Genomic DNA, 23,127 nt, shown 5'->3' on the forward strand with positions numbered 1-23,127 from the left:
GGGTTCTTGAGTAGCGACAGTCCTTCGTCCCAGATGTCGTCTAGTAACGGTACTGAGAGGACGGTCTTCCTCTTGGCCTCCCGTCGCTGGTAGAGGAAGCCCTCCTTCTTCTGTTCAAAGTTGGAAGAGCTCCGAAGCCCTGTCGATCATGGAGTGGAAAGAGCCAATTTCGTCGGGAGGGGAGGCCCGGGAAGGAGGTGATGGGAGATCCGTCCCGTCGTCACCACCGCCGTCGTCCGTCCCCGTCGTCACTGTCTCCGTTCCAGTCTCATCCCTCGGTGGAGGGGAAGGAGGTGAAGGCTGGAAAGGAGGGGGGGGAGGATGGATTCACCTCCGCTTGTTCAGTGGGCTTCCCGACGGTCCAGGCGCTGCTGGATCATCCGCTGGGGTTAAGGGCAATCTTGTCCTCATCTCTGTACACAGGGCCTGGTTAGCGATCAAGATTGCTCCTGAGTTGTCCTGTGGCATAGGCACCAGTTGCGACGGGAGCAACAGCTGGGGAGTAAGGTCCTCCTTCTCCTCCACAGTCCACGGCTCCTTGTCGGCTCCACCGTCGCCTTCTACGTCCGCCTCGTTGGGATCCCTCCCGTAGGACCGGACTTCCTCGAACCTCTTGTCCAGGATCTTTGCGACGCCAGCCAGCTCATCTTCAGAGGTGGTATATGTGTCTGTTATGGTTACCGTGCCCCCCCCTTTTTCTCCACCCGGGGTTTCACGGGGGTCTTATTGATAGGCTGAAAACAGGATTCCCTCTAGGGTGGCAGGGAAACTCTAGGCCCGGATGTCGTCTCTACTGGGTTAGCCTCCACAGGCTTTGCCAGGGCAGCCACGACTCCCTCGATCAAAGCCTTAGCTGGGTGAATCAGGGCCTTCGCGACTTTGGGCGCGCCTGAGGCCTTCACCTTGTGGGAGGGTCGCTTCCTCGCTCCCCCTCGGCTGTCGCCGTCGGGATCGACCGGGGCTTTCCCCTCCAGCCAGTTGGCAAGTCGGGTACGACCATCCCTCATTATCCGTTCCGACATGTTCTTACAAAGCGCACAGTCCTTCTCCACGTGCGATTTGTCGTTGTGAAGACAATAGAGGCACCGGGAGTGCTCATCTTCCTTGAAGACATTCTGTAATCCACATCAAGGGCAGCTTTTGAACAGCTTGGGTCCAGGAGTCGTGTTTCTCTTGTCCTGGGTCACGACCACGCGGTGTAGGCCACAAAGGTCTTCTGGAATACTCCAAGAAGTGAAAACTCGATGAAAATTCGCCCTTGAGGGGTGTAGAAAATTACGAAATGGGTCCCCGTTGATCGGAAGTAAACTCTTCGAAAAATCGCAAAATGCAGTAAAAGCTCAAGAGCTATTGCACGAGGACTCTTGAACGTGCAGTAAAAATCTGAAGATGGCTGCCAGAGGAGGGGCTTAGGTAGAGGGCAGTCATTGGTTGGGGGCAGTATGACCCCGAGACCAGTGATTGGTTACTAGTAGAAAGACAGTTCAGAAACGAAACAAACTGATTTTTTCTTTACCGAGGATTCCCAGCCTGACGACGGGGAATATTCATGAGCATGCAAATCCATGCCAGACCCCATGCTGGAGAAATCCTGCAAACATTGAAAGTAAACATTAATGTGAAGTTGGCCAGAGTGAACACGGAAGAGTGATGCTGACTAAGAAGAGACGAAGTCTAAAGTCCCAAAAAACAGTGCTTTGACAAACATGAACCTGGTAGAGGGATGTCCACTATGAACTGTTAGAAAAGACATTAAGATTTGGGAACTAAGAGAAAGCCATATTGAACCCGGTGGAGGGAGGCTGAAAGCAAAGAGGGGTCTGCGCCCGGAAGAGCGGGACCCAGGGGTGAAGCAATCACCTGAAAAATAAGCCATAGTGAACCCAGTGGAGGGAGATGGAAAGCAACTACGGGCCTGCGCCCGGAAGAGGGGGACCCAGGGGTGAAGCCATCCCCGTTAGGGAGAATTCTCAATTATGGCTAATTTCCCTCACCTAGTGAGTCCCCTAGCAGCTTTGCTGGACTTCTGGAGTTTATTTTTCTCCACTTGGTAAGAGTGAGAGCTTTTCCCCCACTCTTACCTGTGTTTTGCTATTTGTTTCCATCTGCTTTTGTGAGCATGGATTTTGAAGTACACCACGGTAGCCCCCTTCTTTGTGTGTATCACACAGCACCTTCAGTGCCGTGGCACAGGGATGTCTTTGAGACTTCCCTCGACTCCATTTCTGAGGCGACTACTGTCCCCCCAGAAAAGGGTAAAGTTACCTTTAACTTTACTTAGTCAATCTACCACAGATCCAGTACACCCCATCTTCCATGGAGTACTGGAAAGGGTTAACTTGTATCCCTTTTTATCTGTACCTCCTAGAGCATGGTTTTGCTCTTTTAACATTTAGACTTAGCTGGTGGCAGTGGTATCTACCGTAACTTTTCTACCGTGATTATATTAGATAAACGTGGTACTGTTCTTGGCTATTATATTAGCCTCGAACATAAACCCGCTTGACCAAATAGTCTTTGTTTTTGCTCCGGTTGGGTTTATTCGCCATTTCTTTTTGTTAAAGTCCTTCTTGTGTTTTACTTTGCGCGGCAAACCAGGTTTGCCTTCTTTGTTCACTGTCTTTTGGCGGACTTCTGCTCAGAAGCTCTCCTCAAGGCGCCTGGGTGTCTAGGTGGGCTGAATGTGAGGGAGGGGTGTAGTCACCCCCTGCACAGGCTATCCTAGGAATCCCTAGTCGCACTTTGTCATGATTGGTCAGGATAGTTGTCCGGGCTCGACAACCCCCCTGCTGGGTGATTGACAGCCAGGCTGCGTGAATGGGGGGTTTTCGCATAAAAGGCAGGTCTCTTTGGCTAGAAGTCAGAGAGTCACCACTGGAACTACAAGGAACCGAAGGGAAGCGGAGAGAACGATGGTTGCTGTAACTACCCCGTCCCGGTGAAGCCCTGCTGCAGTCCTGAGCTATCTGCCCTTCAACGACTCAGAGAAGATCCAGTCCGGAGTCTTCTTCCCTTGAGCTTGGTGGGGATAACCAGCTCATCTTCTTCAGCCAGAGGATCCTCTTCCGTGGTCGAAATCGCTGCACACTGCTGCAGTGGTCCGGATAGCCACCTGAAGAGCCTCTCCTGTTTTTAAGGAGCGCACCTTTTATTCCGTGTCGCTGCTGCCGGCCTCATCCCTGTGTGGTGCAGACCCCCTTCAGACGTCCTTCCTTCTCGACGAAGCTCCAGGAATCGTGGGTCTGCGGGAAACCAACAGGAACAACTGCCAGGGCACAAGCTGCACCATTGGAACAAGGTACTGTTTTCTGTTGAGGAAACTGGGTGAATCCCATTTCTTCATTTTCAAGGCTTGCCCTGGTCTTCCCTCCTTCTTATAACTTTTGCTTCCGAACATTGACAATATCGAAGTACTTTTGGCTGCGTTGAATCGTGAACTGTCTGACTGTGTGATCTTCGGCAACTGGCCCCTGCGTCTTTCGACCCTGGCCCTTTGACTTTTGAACTCCTGTCTCTGAGTGTTTCTTGATTCTGCCTGCCTAACCAAAATATTGCCTGTGCTTTTTGCCTCCAACACCCTTCAGGTATCTCAGGTGCTAAGTGTGTTTTTGTCCCGGTTGCATTTCATGTCACGGATACGCGTTTGTTTAGTAGACCGAACTGTCAAAAAGTGATCGTAATTGTACTCGCGGTAACGTGTTTTGTGCCTAACACCGGTTCATTCCAACACAGGGTACTTACCTTGAGACTTACTGTACAAAGTGAATTGGTTAGTTGTAGTATATTTAATGTGTGGTTTTTATTGAAGTTTCATAGAAGTGTTGTGTTTATAACAAATGGTTTAAAAATAAATGTACTTATATTTTTCTACCTGAAAGCTTGAGTCAGTGTTTGCTTGAGTCACAGTAATTTGTGCCCTTTGTGTAATCTGCTACTGCTCATATACTCTTCAGATAAGCCAGGCTGCTCCGCCACTGCTACCACTATGAACATAGTAGTACAGGTGTGTACCAAAGGTAAAACTTGTATCACCACCTGTAGTCTTAATTGTGTGTAGTGGCCTTATGGACTCCATTTTCTATGCCTATGCAGCATGAAGATAAACCTTGACTGTGTCTCAGATAGTACATATTCAGGGGCACCTGAATAGTTTAAAAAAAAGGTGTTAATGACCACGTTGATGTCACTTTTAAATGCTACATCCGACAGTGCATGCAATTTAAAATTCCAGATAAGTTGCTCAATCACATTCTCCTCAAGAAGAAATGTCCACAATAAGCGCGGGTGTTCTGATAGAGTCCTGAGGAGCAGAATACACTCCCGAGACCTATGTAACAGTCCCGTCCCGATTAAGATACATTCAATCCGTGACTGCATTTCATGGACTGAAGAGTAATATGAATATTCTCTATCACTTGGATGGAGTGTCCTCCACAGGTCTAAAAGCTTAAAATCATACATGCCCTTGTGAATTTCCTGTGCAGAGAATCAAAGAGCTCTAGCAACTCTGCTGGATCTACCTAGGGAGGTGCTTAAAATGGTGTTGAAATCTCCAGCCTTTATAAACTGGGTATGAAGATGATTAGCACATTTACTGCTGTTTTTGCTGCCTATGCTCATGTGAGGTGGAGGAGGAGGAGCATTTAACCCTAACATGAGCGCAGAGTGCTCCCCAGAGGTGAAGTGGAGGCACAAGTGGTTATTGGTGGTTTGTGGTGGAGCGGCATGGAGGGGGTTACTCCAGTCACCAAGGTCTGCAAGTAAGTCATTGGCCGACCTCCGTTGGTAACCCGGGTTTCCTCACCCCTCTGCACTTTGGTACTTCCGCATAATAGTGGAGTGCGGAAAACCTGTAACCCGAAAGTGGGAAAGTGAAAGCTAGACTGTTGAAAAAAACTGTACGTGAATATATTTGCACTGCCCTCCACTTTTGCCTGCTACTCTACGTCCAGCCAACTGAGTGGCTACTTACTTATTCCGGCAATTGGATAAGGAAGAGTGTGCCAAGCTAGAATCCCTCCCGTGAGCCGTGCTACTGGTTGAGTATTGATTTGCCGCTGAAATCTATCGCTCTCTAATGCCTATGACTGTTTCAAGTTTTGTTTTTATGAGAGTGGGGTTACGGGTAGACAGACAGACTAAGGTTGCTCCTTGAGCCATCAGGCGTTCCCTGCCCCCCCTCTCTGGGTCTCTGGAGGTTTGTCCTGAAACCTGACTGCCGGTGGCCATCTGTGACCGTGGGTGTTGTGGCTGCCTTTGGAGCTGAACAATCTTTACTAAGCTATCAATCCAGTGTGGCGGGTGGCTGTATTTGTCCCGCAGATGGTTGTGGTCCTCTGTGGCCAACAACCCATTACCATTTGTTTCTTATGCTCTGGCGCATGCCAGAAGGTCCTACTGCATAGTCACCATTTAGACATTGAAGTTTTGGCGGTCTGTTTACTCTTTTTAACCAATTTTATAATGGCTCAATTTTACTGTTCTTAGGTGCATTCCCACTATAAGCAAGGGATGATCGGAGACCGGGGGCGCTGACAGAAAGGGCAAAAAAACTAAACAATTTAAAACGGCCCAGGAGCTTGTCATGGTTAAGCCCCATCTTTTGCAACACTCCCTTGATTCGTATTTGGAAGACATGGCCAGCAAAATAGTGAATCGCATTACTGTTACTGGAAAAGCAACATGGGATGCTATTTCAGGTTCAGGAGGGAATCCCAAAGGTAGCACCACTGAAAAAAATAGTTGTATTGAGGGGATGGGGGCCTTAGGAGGCACACTGGCTCAGGTAATGGCTCTACAGGAGCAGTTGCTTGGGGTGTGTATGCCTCAGGATCCTCTGCACCCTGGTATGAAGGCAGATAAGGAAGTAGAAGTGGAAGGGGAGGGGGTGAGACTAGGGATGGGGGACCGGATGGTGAGTGTTAGAGGTTACAGTTTATCATATTAGAAGTTATTATATTTAAATGTCTATGTATTGATGGGCTTGTGTGTGCAATACATTGCATACATAGCTTAGTTACTATTGTCATAATATGTTCACTGACATCACCTCCTGGAATGTGGAGTCTCAGGATCTGGAGGACTCCACATTCCACTAGGTCAGTTGCGAAGATTTCCCCTGGCTGGGGGTCGTTGCCGTTATTCATGAGGAATCTTACTAGAAAAGGTGTGTTTGATTGGGATGAAGTGTATGAAGGAGTTTACAGACATTAAAACAGGCTGTGGTGAATGCTCCCGTGTTGAGCAGTTTTGTAGAGGCAAGGAACACTTTGTTATTTGTGGATGCAAGCAACTATGGCTTGGGTGGTGTTCTCATGCAGGAGTCTGGCTCGGAGCTTTATACTGTGGTGTTTGCCTCGAGAACTCTTAAGGTAGTTAAACGTAGGTGCTCTGTTGTTGAGAAAGAGGTGTTTTGGCGTCTGTCTGGGGTGTGGAGAAATTTAAAAGAAATTTATGGGGATGAGAGTTTACTATTTGCACTGACCACAAACCATTGTTTAGTACATTTTCTAAGGGTGGTCTGGAAGGTGTGTCCAGACGCATCAGCAAGTGGGTGAGCAGTTTACAAGATTTACAATTTGTTATGATGCATGTGCAAGGGGAAAATAATGTGGTTGCAGATGCGTTGTCGAGATCTGTGATGAAAACAGTAGAGAGTGGGGAAGGTACTGTCCATGAGGAGGAAGAATCTGGTGAAATCTTTAGAAGTGGAAGGCGAGGGGGTGAGATTAGGGATGGGGGACCAGATGGTGAGTGTTAGAGGTTACAGTTTATCATATTAGAAGTTATTATATTTAAATGTCTACGTATTGATGGGTTTGTGTGTGCAATACATCTTATTCAGAACTTGGTTGCTGTTGTTATAATATGTTCACTGACATCGCCTCCTGGAATGTGGAGTCCCAGCATCTGAGGGACTCCACATTCCACTAGGTCAGTTGAGAGGATTTCCCCTGGCTGGGGGTCGTTGCTGTTACTACCTCAATAAAGAGTTAATTATAACTTTACGCAGTGTGGATACATCATATGTGTCTTAACAGTGAGGGGGTGTAGTAACGGATCAATTGGTGAATAGCCATATGGGTGGGAGCCCGGAGAGGGAACTGAGACAGGATCTAAATTCCTCCTCCAGGGGGGAGGAGCATAAGCTCTGGCTGGAATCACTTCTTGATGTAAAGCTCAAGCCCCTTTAGACCATCCTAGAGTCATTGCAGATGTTTAAGTCTGGGGTAATGAACACACTGGCTATCCTGGATGACTCAGAGTTCTAACAAAAAGAGTGGCAGAAATAAGTATGGTTGGGGTTGGGGCAAAGCCAAATGGTAAAATACTATCGGGGGGGGGGGGGGTTGAGTGGTTGAGCGTCCTGGCCCGGTCACCGGGGTTGGCAGGCTGGTGATGCCAGCAAAGGATAAGGCAGTAACCACACAGTTAAGCTCAGTAACTGTTCATTCAAATTTTAGGGGTACTGGGAGGTCCGACTTAAGCTTTAGGACTTTCATAGGGGACACTGGGGCTAACATGCATATAGAAGGGCTGTAGAAGAGCATTTTGAATTTACTGCCTGCAGCAGCCCCTCTAATGGGAATTATCATGGGTGTACCGGGGCTCCCTAAGTGTGGATTTGAATTAACTATTTCACTAATGAATAAAACAACCTATTGGATCAACGCCAACCTGATTGGACCGAGCATTGACCCAAGCTTTATATTAATGGCAAGAAGGGTAGGAAGGGTAGGCCAAAAACCCAAATGTATGAAGGGGGACTGCATAGTGGTTTCCTTCTCGGATGCAACGATGGTATGTTATTTGGTCAACTCCAATTTATCCAGAGGCCTAAAACCAAACAGCTACAGTCTCCATAGTAGGCTGGTCTCTCAGGATTTGTTTTACGGTTGTACAGGGAGGGTGGCTGATTCAGTGAACCACTTGATCAAATTTGTTAGGAGGAGGGAAGCACAAAGTACCCCATGCACAGGGGCCTTTGTATCCACCTCTTGGCCACAGATAACCTTTGGGTTGGAGGTCCAACCCTAATTTAGAAAGATTGACCCCACATAGGGAGAGGGGCATACTATTGGGGTTGAGCTAGCTAATCGGTATGAGGCCCTAACCTCCTGTGAAGATCTGGACCGACGTACGGCTGACCGGCCCAGCCCAGTCGACTGGGAGCTTTGTGTGGGGGCGCGGGGAGGGAAACGAAGAATGCATTTCTGGGTGTACTCCTAGTACAAGAAACTAGAACAGTGAAAGGGGAAGAAAGGTGCATTCCAGGTTCACATGTGGGCCAGATATTCTGGGAATCGGGCCTTAGGCTAGAGTCGTCAGTTTGGGGCAGAGCAGATGGAAGAGCGGTGGTGGTCTCGGGGAACCTGGAAAACTCCAGAATTACCATAGCAGCCATTTATGGCCCAAATATGGGTCAAATGCACTTCATCAAGGAGGTAATGGATAGGGCCGAGGGGCTCATCCTCTTGGGAGGCGATTTTAACATGTGGGCGGACCGGGGATTGGATAATAGTGGGAAGCCGATCCCCACAGGTAGTAGGGGGTGGGGGCAGCCATATAGAGGGTTCTTGGACTCAATGTGGAACCACAGGTTGGTAGATCTTTGGAGGGAGACTCACCCAATTATAAAAGGCTATACATTTTACTCCGCCGTCCATGGCTCCAGAACCAGGATTGATTATATATTTCTGGAACACCAGCATATGAGCAGAACTGATGCTTGTAACCATCACCGGGTTAGCTGGCCAGTTGATGACCTGGTTTGGGCAGACATTATTATATCGGGTTTAAAACCGAGGAAATCATTGTGGAGGTGCAACAACCTCCTATTGAGGGGTGCGGTTTTTAGAGAGCAGATGATGTTTTCAGCCATTAGAGAGTACTTTGAGTTAAACAACACCGGTGAGGTTTACTTGGAGACAGTATGGGAGGTGGCTAAAGCTACATGGTGGGGTAGATTGATTAGTGAAGGGGCGGCCAAGAAGAGAACTAGAACGCTCTTGGCCCACACACTAAGATCTGAGATACGCCTATTGGAGAGAGTTGAGGGGAAGGAAGAGGAAGAGAAGAAGAGAGACCTGGGGATCACCAAAACCAAGAGACAGGAACTTAAGAGAAATGGAGATGGGTAAAATTGTACCAGGCCTCCAACACCTGAGACAGAAATATTACGAAATGGGGATAAGGCCGGTGCCAGGCTGGTGGCGAAGCTCCGCGCCCAGCGGCCAGATAGATGGGTGGCAAAGATCAAGAATGGGAAAGAGGGGGAAAGATCAGACCCAGCGGCGATAGCGGGAGAATTTGCCAGTTTCTATGAGATATTGTACGAGAAGGAAGGAGTTATAGGAGGGGAAACATTAGAATCCTATTTGCAGGCAGTGACCCTCCCGACCCTTAAACCTGGAGAAGTCTTCACCCTAGAGGCCGCAATAACAGATGAGGAAGTCCTAGGGCAATATCAGGTTTGAAGCTGGGGAAGGCCCCGGGAGAGGACGGGTTCACGGCAGGCTTCTATAAGGCATTTGCAGGCCAACTGGCGGATTCCTGGCGGATCTGTTCACAAATATTATGTCCACAGGGAGGGCCCCTCCGTCATTTGGGAAAGCATTAATCACGGTCATACCCAAAGAAGGAAAAGACCCTGCAGACTGCCAATCTTATAGACCAATCTCCCTCCTGAACATGGATGCAAAGTTGTTCACCAGAATAATTGCAACAAGACTAGAGGGCCTCCTTCCGGGGCTCATCCATTCTGATCAGGTGGGCTTCATACAGGGGAGGCAGGGAGCAGACACCCTCAGGAAGACTCTCCATCTTATGAGGGAGGCAGTACCCAGAGGGGGCAACCCAGTCTTGGTGGCCATAGATGCCGAAAAGGTGTTACGCTCACCTGGCTCCCACAGGGGCGTCGGTCAGATCCGGACGGCTGCGATCTCCACCAACGTGATGCGTAGTGCAGGGATGACTGACTGGACCGGCCCTCCTGATCTTGTCTGCTTGACCCGTAAAAGTATTCTCCTGCAAGGGGAGAGATGGATTTAGCCACCCGTGGATTTAAGTGATGGCACCCCCACAGTCCTCCCACCTAATCACCTCCGAAGTGCCCTCTCAGCAATCTCACCTTATATTCTAGAAAGATGAGCTCTCCATCCTGCATGGATTGCAGGGGCGCGTTGATGCCAGTTACTTCACTGGTTTGAAGGCGTGGGAGAGTTCCGGAGAGTATTGAGGTTCCTGGCAAGGTCCAGTAAGTATCAAGTTCATAGAGTTCAATAAGTCTGATGTTTCACTCTTGTCCCCCCTTCCTTCCTTGTCTTGCAGCTCGTGGCGCTCAGGTAAGAGTCTGTATTACCCGACGCTGTCCGGTAAATGTTGCAGGTGTCTAACGTGTTGTTTTCTCTCTGTTTGCAGGTGCGGCACATGAAGATGTGAAGAGTAATAGAATAATGCCCCTGGTGGTAAATCGGATAAATCTATGGTGAATAGAGTTATATTTGTTGGTTTTCTCGGCTCGCCTTGTTGTTTTCTTTTATCCCCCAGGTGCCGGGGTTCGGCAAAGAAATTATGGAGGCAGTGCCGAATCGAAAGATGCTGCGAGGACTGGTAAGTATGGCGCGGCGCTGCAGCTGGAGATGCGACGCGCACAGAAATTATGTTCTTTCCAGGTCCAGAGGCAAGATGGATCCAGAATCAGGTGAGGAATTCGAAAATAGTTTGTTTCTAACCTTGTCCTTTTCTTTCCTCTTTGTTTTAGGAGCTCCAGATTCGAGGCGGGCGTGGCAGAAGACTGGATGCAGACTGCAGGCACGGTGAGCGTTACGCTGCTGGATGCAGAACAACGCGAAGCGTGTGCTGTTGTTCGGGCGTGGTTTAAATAGCCTCCAAAATAGTCCCAGGTAAGAAGTCCCTAGGACCACGCCCGAGTAAAAAAATAGTCCCTGTAATAAAATAGTCCCATCCAGGCCTCACGTTGGCTTGGACTCACTAGCAGCATGGTCTGCATCAGGTAAGTGTCTATGAGCCTGGCGCCTATGGCGCCAGGACTGGTTTCTATGATGAGCCTGGCGCCTAAGGCGTCAGGACTGAACCCAAACAGGGGTTTTAATAAGTGTCTGGATGCCTGCTCCCGGAGCCGATGGGCTTGATCCTGATGCCCGGGGGTAGGCATCATGACAAAAGGCCTTTGACCGAGTCAACTGGGAGTTTCTACTTGGGGTACTAGAGAAATTTGGTTTTGGTGAGGGTGTCCGACGAGCGATCAAGGCTCTGTACGCAGAACCATCAGCCAGAGTTACGGTAAATGGGTGGCTATCATGTAGATTTAATCTTCAGCGAGGGACCCAACAGGGCAGCCCCCTCTCGCCCCTATTGTTTGCAATGACCATGGAGATTTTGGCATAATATCTGAGGGGGTCCCCTGATGTGATGGGTATAGATGTGGGAGACAGAACCTTTAAACTCGGTCTCTATGCAGATGATATAATGCTCCACGTGAGGCAGCCAGCCCAATCTGTCCCAGGCGCCTTGCAGGTGGTAGAGGAGTTCGGGCATTTTTCAGGATTGAAGGTGAATGTGGGCACATTTGGTCCCCACTGGTGAGGGACGCGATCCCTGGCCACGAACATTATCAGTCCTGGTTTGAAGCGGGGATTTGCAGGGTGGGTCAGTTGGTGAAAGAAAATACATTCATAAGCATCCAGGAACTGGAGGAAGCATTGGGCATTGGCAGGCTGTCCCCACACCTCTATCTAAGATTGAAGGGGGTATTCATGGCAGGGAAATGGAAGCAGCATATACAGAGGCCACTCACCCCAAGTAGAGAAGGTCTTGGACACGCATGTAGATATGAAAGGTCTCATCTCCCTCCTGTATACAGTGCTTTTGTCCCGCCGTATAGGAGCAATCAGGGGTCTAAGAACGAGATGGGAGAGGGACTTGGGCTGTGAAATTGGGGACGGTTTATGGGTGCGACTCTGTAGTAGGGCATTTAAGACCTCAATTTCGTGCCAATATAAGATGCACGCCATAAAGCTGCTTCACAGGTGGAAATATGACCGGGTAGTACTCGCCAAGATTTTTCCAGCTGCGATTCCCCGTTGCTGGCACGGATGCGGGGAAAAAGCCAATTATTGGCATATGTGGTGGACATGTCACAAAGTGCGCACATATTGGACAGAAGTGTTGAGCTGGATCAAAGAGGCGGACGGAGGATCCCACCCACTAGACCCAATCTTAGTATTATTTGGACTTGAAAGAAGGGATGAGCGGTTGGGCAAGCTTCCACACCTGTGACATTGTTTACTTTTAGGGGCCAGAGCCTGTCGAGCTAGAACTTGGAAAAGGATCTGCCTCCCCATGAAGAAAGAATGTGTGGCAGTGGCCAGGGATATTTATCTTATGGAAAAGATCACAGAAGCTATTGAGGGATCCAGCGTTCTGATAGAGACTGAATGGCTCGGGTTCTTTAGTGCTTTTAGTAACATGGAAAGTACTGGTTGAAATTCCCGGAGAACAGTGACTCGGCCCCACCAAATAGTTGGAAAACAGCGACTTTAATTCAGAGGAATCGGCCCATTTCCGACGATCTAGTGCCCGGTCGGGACTGCCGACAATGGATTGAACAGTATAAGTGAAAGCAGCGATCAGAGACTGTGACTTGAAAGGGGGTGGGGGTGGGGGGAGGGTGTATACGCCAGGGAATTATCTCATTTTATTTTGTATAAGGTTTATAGGGACACAAGTCCCTTTCATGTTTGCTCCGAAGGTTCTCTGTTGTTTAATAAAACCAATAAAAATAAATAAAATTTAAAAAAAACACAATGTCACTCTCCTGCAAGAGACCTGGGCCTGGGAGACCACACTGTTAGATGGCTACACATCGTAGGGGATCTCAGCGAAAAAAATGCTAGAGTAAGATGTTATGGGGGTCTGGCGATTTTCATTTAAGCCTCCCTAACCTGTAGGTTTAGGGTAGTGGAGACTAACATGGACTACCTACAGGTGCTCCGTATTTAACCCTCTAGGGGGGACCCGTTAATCATTTTGAACCTCTATAACAGACCCCATAAGGCTGAGGCAGACAGGTTAGTCAAAGTCAAGGCGTTTATTGATGAGTTATTTCTAAACAGGAGGAATCGTAATGAGCAATGCATACGGGGAGGAGATTTTAACCTCAAAATGGGTGTAGGTCTGCCAAAGGATCTGTTAGATCCGCTGGAGGACTGGTCACTGAACATCCCCTTGCCCACAATGAAATATGGATGGGTGTGTGCAAAGGGTCTCCAAATGTGTTTATGGCTCATCGAATAAGGGCTGCGCACAGTAAATGGATGCAAAGCACCCGATATACCGGGTAACCTTACCTTCAATAATCACCAAGTTTGGAGGGGGGTGTGGCCAGCAAGCGAGCAATGAGGACGTGATTCCTCACTGCTCCCAGTCCGCCAGCTAGATCCTGCCTTTATCCTGACAATTCATGTTGTTACACTCACGAAAATAGCTTCCAAAAGCGGCAGAACCCTTCTGCAACGGGTTGCTGCACTGTGGACCTGAACCGACATGTGGTTCCGAAGATACGTGCTGTGGAATCCAGAAGCAGCTGACTGTGTATGCCAGACAAGATGGCTGCTGGGACTGTAAGCTAAGAGGAAGGTGCGCATTACGTTAAAGGCTCCACTGAACCAAGCGCCCCGCGACAGCAACTACCATCACATCGCTGAGGCCGAAATCAGGAAGACTAAACACTGATCTCGACCCCAAAAAACACTGCGAGTAGGCGGCGAGCACGCCCATGAAAGCAGGCGGGCACTGGCATCCCCTGCTCCGATATGAGGTGGAGCAACCCTGCTTGAGGACGACAGAGAGGACCAGCCGACGTTACGATCCTGATCACTGCAGCGACAAGGTGAGCCACGCTATGGGTCCTCCCCCCGATGGGATCTCCAAGTGCCAGCGAGGCTCTGGCTCCTACCTGCTGCCCCGGCGGTCGATGGGGCAGTCCCATCTGAGGCTGCGAGAAGCTGCTGTGGGCCCCTGGAAACGTGACCCGAGCTAGCAGGCGAACCGAGGAAGGCTGCCTGAAGGCGCTGTGGTTGCAGGAGAGCCAGGCCGACAGCGAAGCGAGCAGCGCCTGCGACAAGGAGTGAGCGGGGGCAACCAAATCAAACACGTCTCCTACCCAGAGACGGTGCGAAGAAGCTAAACTGCCTACCAACAACGATACGCAGCAGAATTATCCCTGGACCCCAACCGCTCATAGTGGGACCCTGAAAGTGGAATGCGACACGTGGATTGCAACACAAGTGCCATAAAGCAACAGAGAATGGAAGGTAAGCTGCCTACGCTGAGGGCATGGCTGTTATAAGGTGAATGAGAACTGTGCACTGAATCTACAATGCTCCAAGCTCCCAATAAAGTAGTGATATAGCTGAGCGCTGAGTGTCCCTGGTGAACCCAATAAGACTAATATCCTGTAAATACATCACCTAACCGCCATAACACGCAGCAATAAACGAGGTTTACACACTTAAAATCGCTTGTGAGCCCAGACCGTTATCAAAAGCGACCACCTGCTGGGAGGCGAGCTTGGACACAACCGGTGTGCTGACTTGAGTAGCAGCACGCACTTCAGAAGCTGCAAGGATTTGAGAGAGCAAAACAACATTCTGATATCACCGGCCCCAATCAAAGACTACTACTGAGGACAACTGAAACGAGCACGTCTCCCATGAAGGAGGCAACTGGAGCACTGGACTGCTTGTCCGTGGTGTGAAGCAGCAACAGGGCCCCTAATCCTGCACTATACGAGTCTAAGACACACGTTTAAAGTGAGACTAATAGAAACACCTCCTTCCCGAAAGATAGGGTGCCGACCAAGCCAATCCTCAAGCCAACAAAACAAAGGAGGGAGAGGGCATCGGTGATAACGCAGCGGACTTCTGGGAAAGAAACCACAAAGTGGACAGTGCATATAAACCGTAAGAGAAACCAAAAGGAGGGAAGAGGTGTTATAGATTACAACGGCACCTCCCTAGCGAGATAGAAGCCAAGGCTTGTGGCTCTGCCGTCTTCGGAGTACCGCAGCCGGGTGGTCACGGACAGCACCATTTGGTAATAAACGCTAGACAGTGCACCTGTGAAGGCGGAACAAGTGTCTCTGGTGAACAACTTGACCAGCATCCACAAGATCCCGAACCAACAGCAACAACTGGATGGTGCCTTGCCGAATCGTTGCGCCCGAAGCGAGCACCCCACTGACCTAAACAGCTGCACAAACATCGGCTGAGAGGGAAAGGAGCCACTGTAAATCAACACTGGCTTGACCACCATGGGGAAAGACAGGGCAAAGAACGCGACAACGCAGAGCAAAATGGAGCAGTACACAATCACTATCCAAGTTCCCCCACAGGTGCAGGGCAACTCTGGCGATGCATTGGGACCGAAGGATGACAATATATCCCTTAAAGACATCATGAATGCTATCACCAACTCAAGGACCTCTATGGAAAAAAAGATGGATGGCATAAGTACTGAGGTGTAGCTATAGCGCCATGAGCTGCAAAAAATTCACGGCTCGTACCGGGGAAGCAGAGGGCAACATGTAAGAAACAGAGGACAGTAAATCACCAAATGACCGGAGCGTTGGCACGCCTCAAGGCACTGGAAGAATGAGGGGGAAGAGGGTGAGGGCAGAGCAAGATGGAACAACATCTGGATCCTTGGATTGCCTGAAAACTCTGAAGGCCCGAGCATGGAGCTATTCCTAGAGCAGTGGCTTGCGGATCTATTCGCTCCCAAGACCCTATCAAAATTCTTCTCAGTTGAACGTGCTCACCAACGGGCAGACAAATACCCGGAGCTCCCCCGCGCACGGTAATAGCAAATCTCCTGAACTATAGGGATCGGGACGCCATGCAGCAGATGGCCAGAACTAAGGGCTCCATAACTTTTAATGGCTCCAGAATTGCCCTTTTCACAGACTTCATCAGGGAGGTTCAGAAAGCGAGGCAGTCCTTCGACCCAGTCAAGAAACGCCTTCAAGCTGTTCACATACAGACTTCTGTTCCCAGCACAACTGAAAATATACCACAACGGTACGGCAGTGCATTTCACGGATCCCAGAGAAGCGTGGAGCTGGGTGGAAAGAAACCTAGAGGGTGACTGGAGGCCGAATCGGAGGCAAGACATCGACAGGAGTCGCCCACGACCAGAGAGAGCACCACCTGAGCTCCCACAACAGGAGATGGAAGCACTGCCAAATTAAGGCAATGACTTCTGGAAGCAATCACATCCTTTTTTTTAAGGGGATACCAAATATAATGGCTAATATAGGGTTGTAATATTTGGTATCCCCTTGATGTTGAGGGGTAACATTTAACAAAGCACTGCTTGAACTATCCCTTGCATTGGGGAGGGGAGTACATCATAGGCCTACACTGTCACAGCTTCTGGAAGCCATCCCATCCTTTTTTTTGAAGGGGATACCAAATATAATGGCTAATATAGTGTTGTAATATTTGGTATCCCCTTGATTTTGAGGGGTAATATTTAACAACGCTCTGCTTGAACTGTCCATTGCATTGGGGAGGGCAGTACATCATAATCCTTCACTGTGACAGCTGCTTCTGGAAGCCATCCCATCCTTTTTTTGAAGGGGATACCAAATATAATGGCTAATATAGGGTTCTAATATTTGGTATCCCCTTGTTTTTGAGGGGTAACATTTAACAACGCTCTGCTTGAACTATCCCTTGAATTGGGGAGTGGAGTACATAATTTCTGTGCACTGTGACTCTGAGCCAGCCCAACAGGTGCTCAGGGCACCAACACAAAATTAATGTGGCAGGGATCACCCTGGTTGTCGTGGTCACACAACAAGACCGCAGCTGCCGTGGGGTCCCGGACAAGCAGCTGCTCTGCGATCACACAGAGGGCCAGTGGCCTGGAGGCACCCCGTTACACATGCTGGTCTGGGGCACCCAGACCGCACCCAGACTAGCAGGGCCGCAGGCCTTTGATCACAAGGGGTAGGCCTGCAGGCCCTACACAGTGAGACACAGAGACAGAGTGCCATTACATTTAGTCTACCACCGTGGTATTGCACGTGCATGCGGAGGCTCCTTCTTCCAGTCAGGTATGAGGCTGTCATGACACATCCTTAGAGGGTGTGAGAAAATGGGGCGTGATCCTCTTTTTTGTTTAGGGGCCCGACTCTAGAGGGTGTAGAGAGGAATGTCAAGAGGATTAGAGTCAAAGGCCTTGAACAAGGGTAGGTTTTGACTCTAAACCTCTCTTGACATCCTTAGTGGGGAAATACATGTTCTTAAAAGGGAAACACCACAAATACTCCCACTATGCTATGAGATGTGTAATATATATATATTGTCAGTCTCGTTTATTGTGTGATTTATCTGCGTTTCATGTCAGCCCTGTAAAATGAAATATTATTTGTATGTGTTTTACGTGCCTGCCATGATGACTGCACCGCTACACAACACCCTCTACAGTGAACCCATCTATCGGGTCAATTTCCCTAAGGAGATAGTATTTCGGAGTATTTTTTCAATTTCCAAGCGTAGTTTGTGTGCCCATTTCCATCACTGTTGGTAGCTTACTGCTAATAACCAAATAACCCACCAAGTGTTGGCAGCTGTGATTGTTTTAAGCTACAAATAACCATATAACCAACTAAGTTTCCTTTAACTCAATGCAGTTCAGCTGACTGATCAAGTAACAGTGGCATACCGAGCCAAGGGTTGGGGGAGGGGGCACGCTGCCACCCCACAGGCTCTTTTTAGAGCCTGACCAGGACTTTCGTCAGTGGGCCACCCTTCCCCTTCGGCACCTCAATGAGGGTGCCAAATGAGAAAGGTGTCCCGCTGGCAGGACAACGTGTGCTCAGTAATTCCTGCTCAGCGCAGTAATTGTCCTGGCAGCAGGACACCTTAACCTTTCTGAAACCTCTGGCAGGACAATGTTCCAAGGAGCTCAGGGCAGCAGCAGAGGGGCTTGCAAGTTGCTCTGTGTCAACAGAGCATTTCAATGTGAGCAATTAGACACTATTGAGAGGGATGGGGTACTATTAGCAGGGACTTTTGTCCTTTTAGAAATGTGCATGGCAAATGGATATTTCCCATCTGTGAAGGTGCAGTGAGCAAAAAGCAATGGCTGCGAACTCTCAATGTGGTTAATAACCACTGAACAGGTTATCATGCCTAGTTCTTTCGAGAGAGGGGCGCCTGCTACCTTTTTTGTATTTTTGAAAGGAACTTGGGGTTGGTCACCCTAGGTTACCTGGGGGCAACCAGACGTGGACTCCCTGCTCACTGTGCTTAGAGAGGCTCAGCTTCACCTCACTGATGATGCCCAACAAGGCTGAAACACGTGTATGGGGTTGCTGATGGTACTCTTGTTCAGAGAGGAATTGCCATAGCATTTCGGTGCTGGACTCCCCTTGTGGGCGGGACAAAGACTGATATGCGAATGGATATTTCCCATCTGTGAAGGTGCAGTGAGCAAAAAGCAATGGCTGCGAACTCTCAATGTGGTTAATAACCACTGAACAGGTTATCATGCCTTGTTCTTTCGAGAGAGGGGCGCCTGCTACCTTTTTTGTATTTATGAAATAATGACTATGGCTTTACCCAAAGGGGATTTGTTAGGCTCACATTAATCTGCATGATGCTATTGCGACTTTGCTTACAGGGAGGGGAGAATAAAACCAAATCCATCCTCTTATTGCTTAACATATTTCTATAATGATATATAGTGTAAAGTTAATAATGAAAGGGAAGTTTGTTATGTAATGTGGTTTGCTTCCAAGGCATTGATATAAATAAAGTATTATTTAAGCACATGAAATGCAAAGGGAAACATTAATAAATATCTAAATAAACTAAAACTGTGAAGATGTGCTCAGTTGCTTAAATTGTCTCCATCCCGGTTTCACTATTAACTAAAGTGTGCGATCCTGGGCAGATCATGAAATCAGACTGTCTTATCTGCAGCTCTGTAAGTGATTCACTTCAAAGCTTATGTGTTAATATATGATGCTGTTATTTAAAATAAAAATAAAAAAGCCCGACTTGCAGCACAAAATTATTTGCCACTTGGCTTACTTATGACAACTTATTCTAAAGTCACTTGCATTCTGCCTCCAAGTATCAAAGACTGATGATTCTCCTTACTATGTGTTTTCTGTGAAGTAATGTCTGTTGATGCAATCCATATGCAGATTAGTTGATGTGCATGTATTTTGCCCCAGAGCGCCTGGACAGATCTCTAATAGATGAGTTCCCTGCATTTGTAATGTTTCTGCCGTTTTTTTGTTGGGTTAAAATGCGAGATGCCACTAGTAATGTTACTAAAAAAATAGATTGGGGCAGGGGTGGGCGGTTTGTGGGCGCGAATGAGACAACTTGGAAACGCGTGCTCTGCATTTGAGGGGAAAGTAGCAGGAGTTTCACCGGGGTTGTCCCCCAGCCTCTCTGGCAATGCCGAATACTCCTCTGACAGGACAATAAGGAACTCGGGCGTTATGACGGTGTTGTGCAACATTTGGTACCTCATACCGAGGCTCGGAACTCTCCTACTTTGGTCTGCGATCTACGAAGACAGGGGGTACCGGATCGGTATGAGATACCAAATATTACAGAACTGCTTCAACGTGTATTCCTAGAGGTTTCAAAACGGCTCCTCTTAACAATATAACAACAAAGGGATAGGAACGTCTAAGTTGATGGATGCTAGAAGAAATGCATATAAAATTCACTACAAGATCTGGATCGAATGCACTCACCTGATGCTGCCTGGAAACAGGATATGAGATTAGCGTTTCGTAAATGGTAGTGTTCTAGTTCCCATTCGGGAAACGGACAATAGCAACACTCCGCCCCCACTTCATCACGTGGACTACTCTGCGTCACGTGGGTTTAAACGTCCACTTCATCACTTGGGCTGCTCTGCATCACGTGGGTTTCAACGTCCGCTTTATCACGTGGGCTGCTCTGCATCACGTGGGTTTCAACGTTCACGTCCTCATAATTTTTGTTGCAGGAGCTGGAAGGCACGGCGTTGCGAAATCGATTCCGCCGTTGCAAAGCACATTTCGGATAGAGGATTGATATTTGGTTTCTGGTAAGACTTAAAATTATCTCATGTTGCTTGTCAATATTGGGGAGGGGGTGTGTCTGTGTATTTTGGTGGTTTATAATGTGCATCGGGTGAGATTTACAGGCGGATTCCGTTTTTTTTCGTTATTTCGGTGTATTTTTAGGATATGTAACGTGCATCACAGGGGTGAGGCAATATTGGGGAGGGGGTATTGTGTATTTTGGGGGTTGAGATTTACTTAAAGTACAGGTGGATTCAGTTCGTTTTGGGGTTTTCTCATGCAGATGTTAGATGTGTGCGTTGAATGTAAACCTGATCAATTCGCTGGGCGCCTAGCTGCAACAGGCAGGTTCAAAGCGGGCAATATAAAGCAGGCCAATAAATCAGGAGCTGATACAGGAATGTCTTGACAGGTCTTTTATTAAACATGAACTGCCTAATTGGCAGTAACCCCCCCCCCGCGCCTTAATCACGTGGGTCGCAGCCCACTCACAACTGCCATAGATAAAGGACTGTCCCTTTAAACAGAATACCAACAATGGAGGTAGGACATTACATCTCCCCTCTCCTTTAACAAAACACTTCACCAATATTTAATTGAGTTATTCAACCCATCTGGTGGGTCTGCGGATGAGCCTTTTGGAAGTGCTGTGCACAGGTGGGGCTTGGTTTAGTGAAAAGCCTCGCTATCACTGCAGCTGTCATTAGCGTCTCTTTTTTCTTCGTGGTATTCAGAGTCTATCTCTGAAGAGTTCTGTTAGTGTCATTGAAGAGCTGACAGGGGTGTCCGTGCTGCCGAATGCCCTGAAGAAGGATGAGTTCCTGGTGATCGTGTACTGTGGGCTGGCTGCCGTTACTATTGAACCTTGGATGTGAGTTACTGTCATGGGGTCTGGCTTGCAAGCGGGAGTGTCTTTCGTGACTTGATTCTGCCTTACTAGCACTTGATCCCCAACGCGGATTAGGCTTGGTCTGGCCTGTCTCCTTGTATCTGCATAGTCCTTCATTTTGTCTTTGCTCTCTCGATCTTTGCTTCTGGCATTCTTTATGTGCATGGCTTCATTCTTAGCTCGTGTGTAGTGGGGGAGCCTTGTTTTGATGATACGTCCAAACATTAGCATTGATGGGCACTCGCCTGTTGAGCTGTGAGGTGTGTTCCGGTACTCCCGCAGCAATGTGCAGATGTCTTACATGAACGACCCATTTGTGAAGGAGCAAATTTGGAGAGTGCGTTTGAGATTTCCCATGAAACGTTCCACCATTCCATTCGCTTGTGGCCATAGTGGTGTAACCTCGTGGTGCTGAAACCCTAGGTGTTCTGCAAACATAGCAAAGTCATTTCCAGTGAAAGGAGGCCCTGTATCTGATTTGACTCGGGAAGGAATGCCGTAGTCGGCAAAGGTTTTATCCAGCGCTGGTATGATGGCTTGAGCACTGGTCGAGTGGATCAGGTGGACTTCTGGGAATCGTGACATTTCGTCTATGATCACTAGTACATATTTGCCATTTGCCAGAGGCCCAAACATGTCTACCGCTACCTCGTCCCACACTTGCAGAGGCATCACAGAAGTTTTGATTGGTTCGGGAAATGTGCGAGACGCCACCGCCTGGCAAGGTAGGCATTTCTTTAGTAGTTCTACCCGTTCGTCTATGGATGGGAACCATACTTTTGTTCTTAGTTCTCTCTTGGTTGACACTTTCCCTGTGTGTGCAATGTCCAGTATCTGGTTCTGCAGGGCTGCCGGAATTACTATTTTGTTTTCCTTCAGTAACAGGCCTTCTGGTGATGTGAACAGGGTGTCGCGAACAAGTTTGAATGTGTAAAAGTGTTGTTCCTCCTCCTTGGACAGGAGCAGGGCCCCTCGTTCTCTGTTTTGCCACTGGTTTAATTTTAGACATGACTGTACCGTCTGGAGTAGTTGATCCTTTTGTGTTGCCTCCAGCAGCTGTGCCGTGGTGATAGACTTGGGTAATGCACTGTTGATCAGGTATCGTAGATATTGGTTTGCTTTGTGTGATTGCCGTTCATCTTGAGCTGGAAGTGGATATCGCGACATAAAATCTGCGGGACTGTTGTCCTTGCCCGGACGGTGGATTATTTTGAATGAGTACTCTTGTTGCCTCAGACCCCATCTGGCAATGCGTGGTGGCATTTTGGCTGTTGGTTTGCCATAAATGGTGGTGAGGGCCTGGTGATCTGTGATTATGGTGAACGGACGCCTGTATAGGAACAAGTGGTAATGTTCGCACGCCCATACTACAGCCAGGCTCTCTTTTTCAGGTTGAGAATACGCGCATTCTGTGGTGGAGAGGTTGCGGTTTGCGTAGGCTACAATTCTCCTCGGGGAATTAGGTGATGCTCCGCGTTTGGATTGTGCTAGGATTGCTCCTAACCCAACGGGGCTAGCGTCTACTGTGAGTTCCGTGTCAAGGTCTGGGTCGTAGTATGCCATGCATGAAGCAGTTGCAATTCGTTTCTTAATTTCTTGAAATGCTTCTTCGCAGGTGTCGGACCATTGAAATTCTTGATTCTTCCCAGTGAGCAGTCGTAGGGGCGTGCTCACGGAGGCAAAGTCTTGGATATATCGAGTGCAGTAGCTCGCCATTACCAGGAATGAGCGCACTGCTGAGACTGACGTGGGTGTAGGAGTTTCTACCAGTGCTTGGACCTTTTCCGGATCTGGTTTCAAACTGTCTTTTGAGAAGATGTGTCTGAAGAATTTGAGAGTGGATTTGCTAATCTCGCATTTGTCCGGGTTGAGTGTGAGATGGGCGTTCTCCAGCGCCATGCAGACTCTTCTCAGTGTGTCATCATGGCTGTCTTGTGTCGTGAAGATTAATATGCCGTCGGAATAGTTTAAACAGTTGGGAATGTGCTTTATCACCTGGTGTATTTCGTTCTGAAAGATTTCTGCAGCTGAGGATATCCCTAAACTGAGTCTTTTATATCTGAACAAACCCAGATGTGTTGAGAAGGTGGTGATATATCTTGAAGCGGGGTGTAGCTCC

The 23,127-nt window shown here is 48.4% G+C and overlaps 2 protein-coding genes across 14 annotated transcripts in view; one reads left to right on the forward strand and one right to left on the reverse strand.

The window, feature by feature from the left end:
• Positions 1 to 19,937, reverse strand: part of TM9SF1 (transmembrane 9 superfamily member 1) — a 557,591-nt gene extending 537,654 nt beyond the window's left edge. The window contains exon 1 of the mRNA XM_069633965.1: positions 19,805 to 19,937. The gene's annotated coding sequence lies outside the window, so the exon portion shown is untranslated. The remainder of the gene's footprint in view (positions 1 to 19,804) is intronic.
• Positions 19,938 to 19,991: 54 nt separating this feature from the next.
• TSSK4 (testis specific serine kinase 4) overlaps positions 19,992 to 23,127 on the forward strand; it is a 2,423,787-nt gene continuing 2,420,651 nt past the window's right edge. For 9 of the 13 annotated variants that reach the window (XR_011282998.1, XR_011282999.1, XR_011282997.1 and 6 more), the window contains exon 1: positions 19,994 to 20,142. The gene's annotated coding sequence lies outside the window, so the exon portion shown is untranslated. Of the gene's footprint in view, positions 20,143 to 23,127 lie in introns of all 13 variants that reach the window. The other 4 variants (XM_069633969.1, XM_069633967.1, XR_011282995.1 and 1 more) reach the window with 3 other exon arrangements.

The sequence above is a fragment of the Ambystoma mexicanum genome, chromosome 13 (genome assembly GCF_040938575.1).
Source record: "Ambystoma mexicanum isolate Mex_15411 chromosome 13, UKY_AmexF1_1, whole genome shotgun sequence".
In the NCBI taxonomy this organism is placed as follows: Eukaryota; Metazoa; Chordata; class Amphibia; order Caudata; family Ambystomatidae; genus Ambystoma; species Ambystoma mexicanum.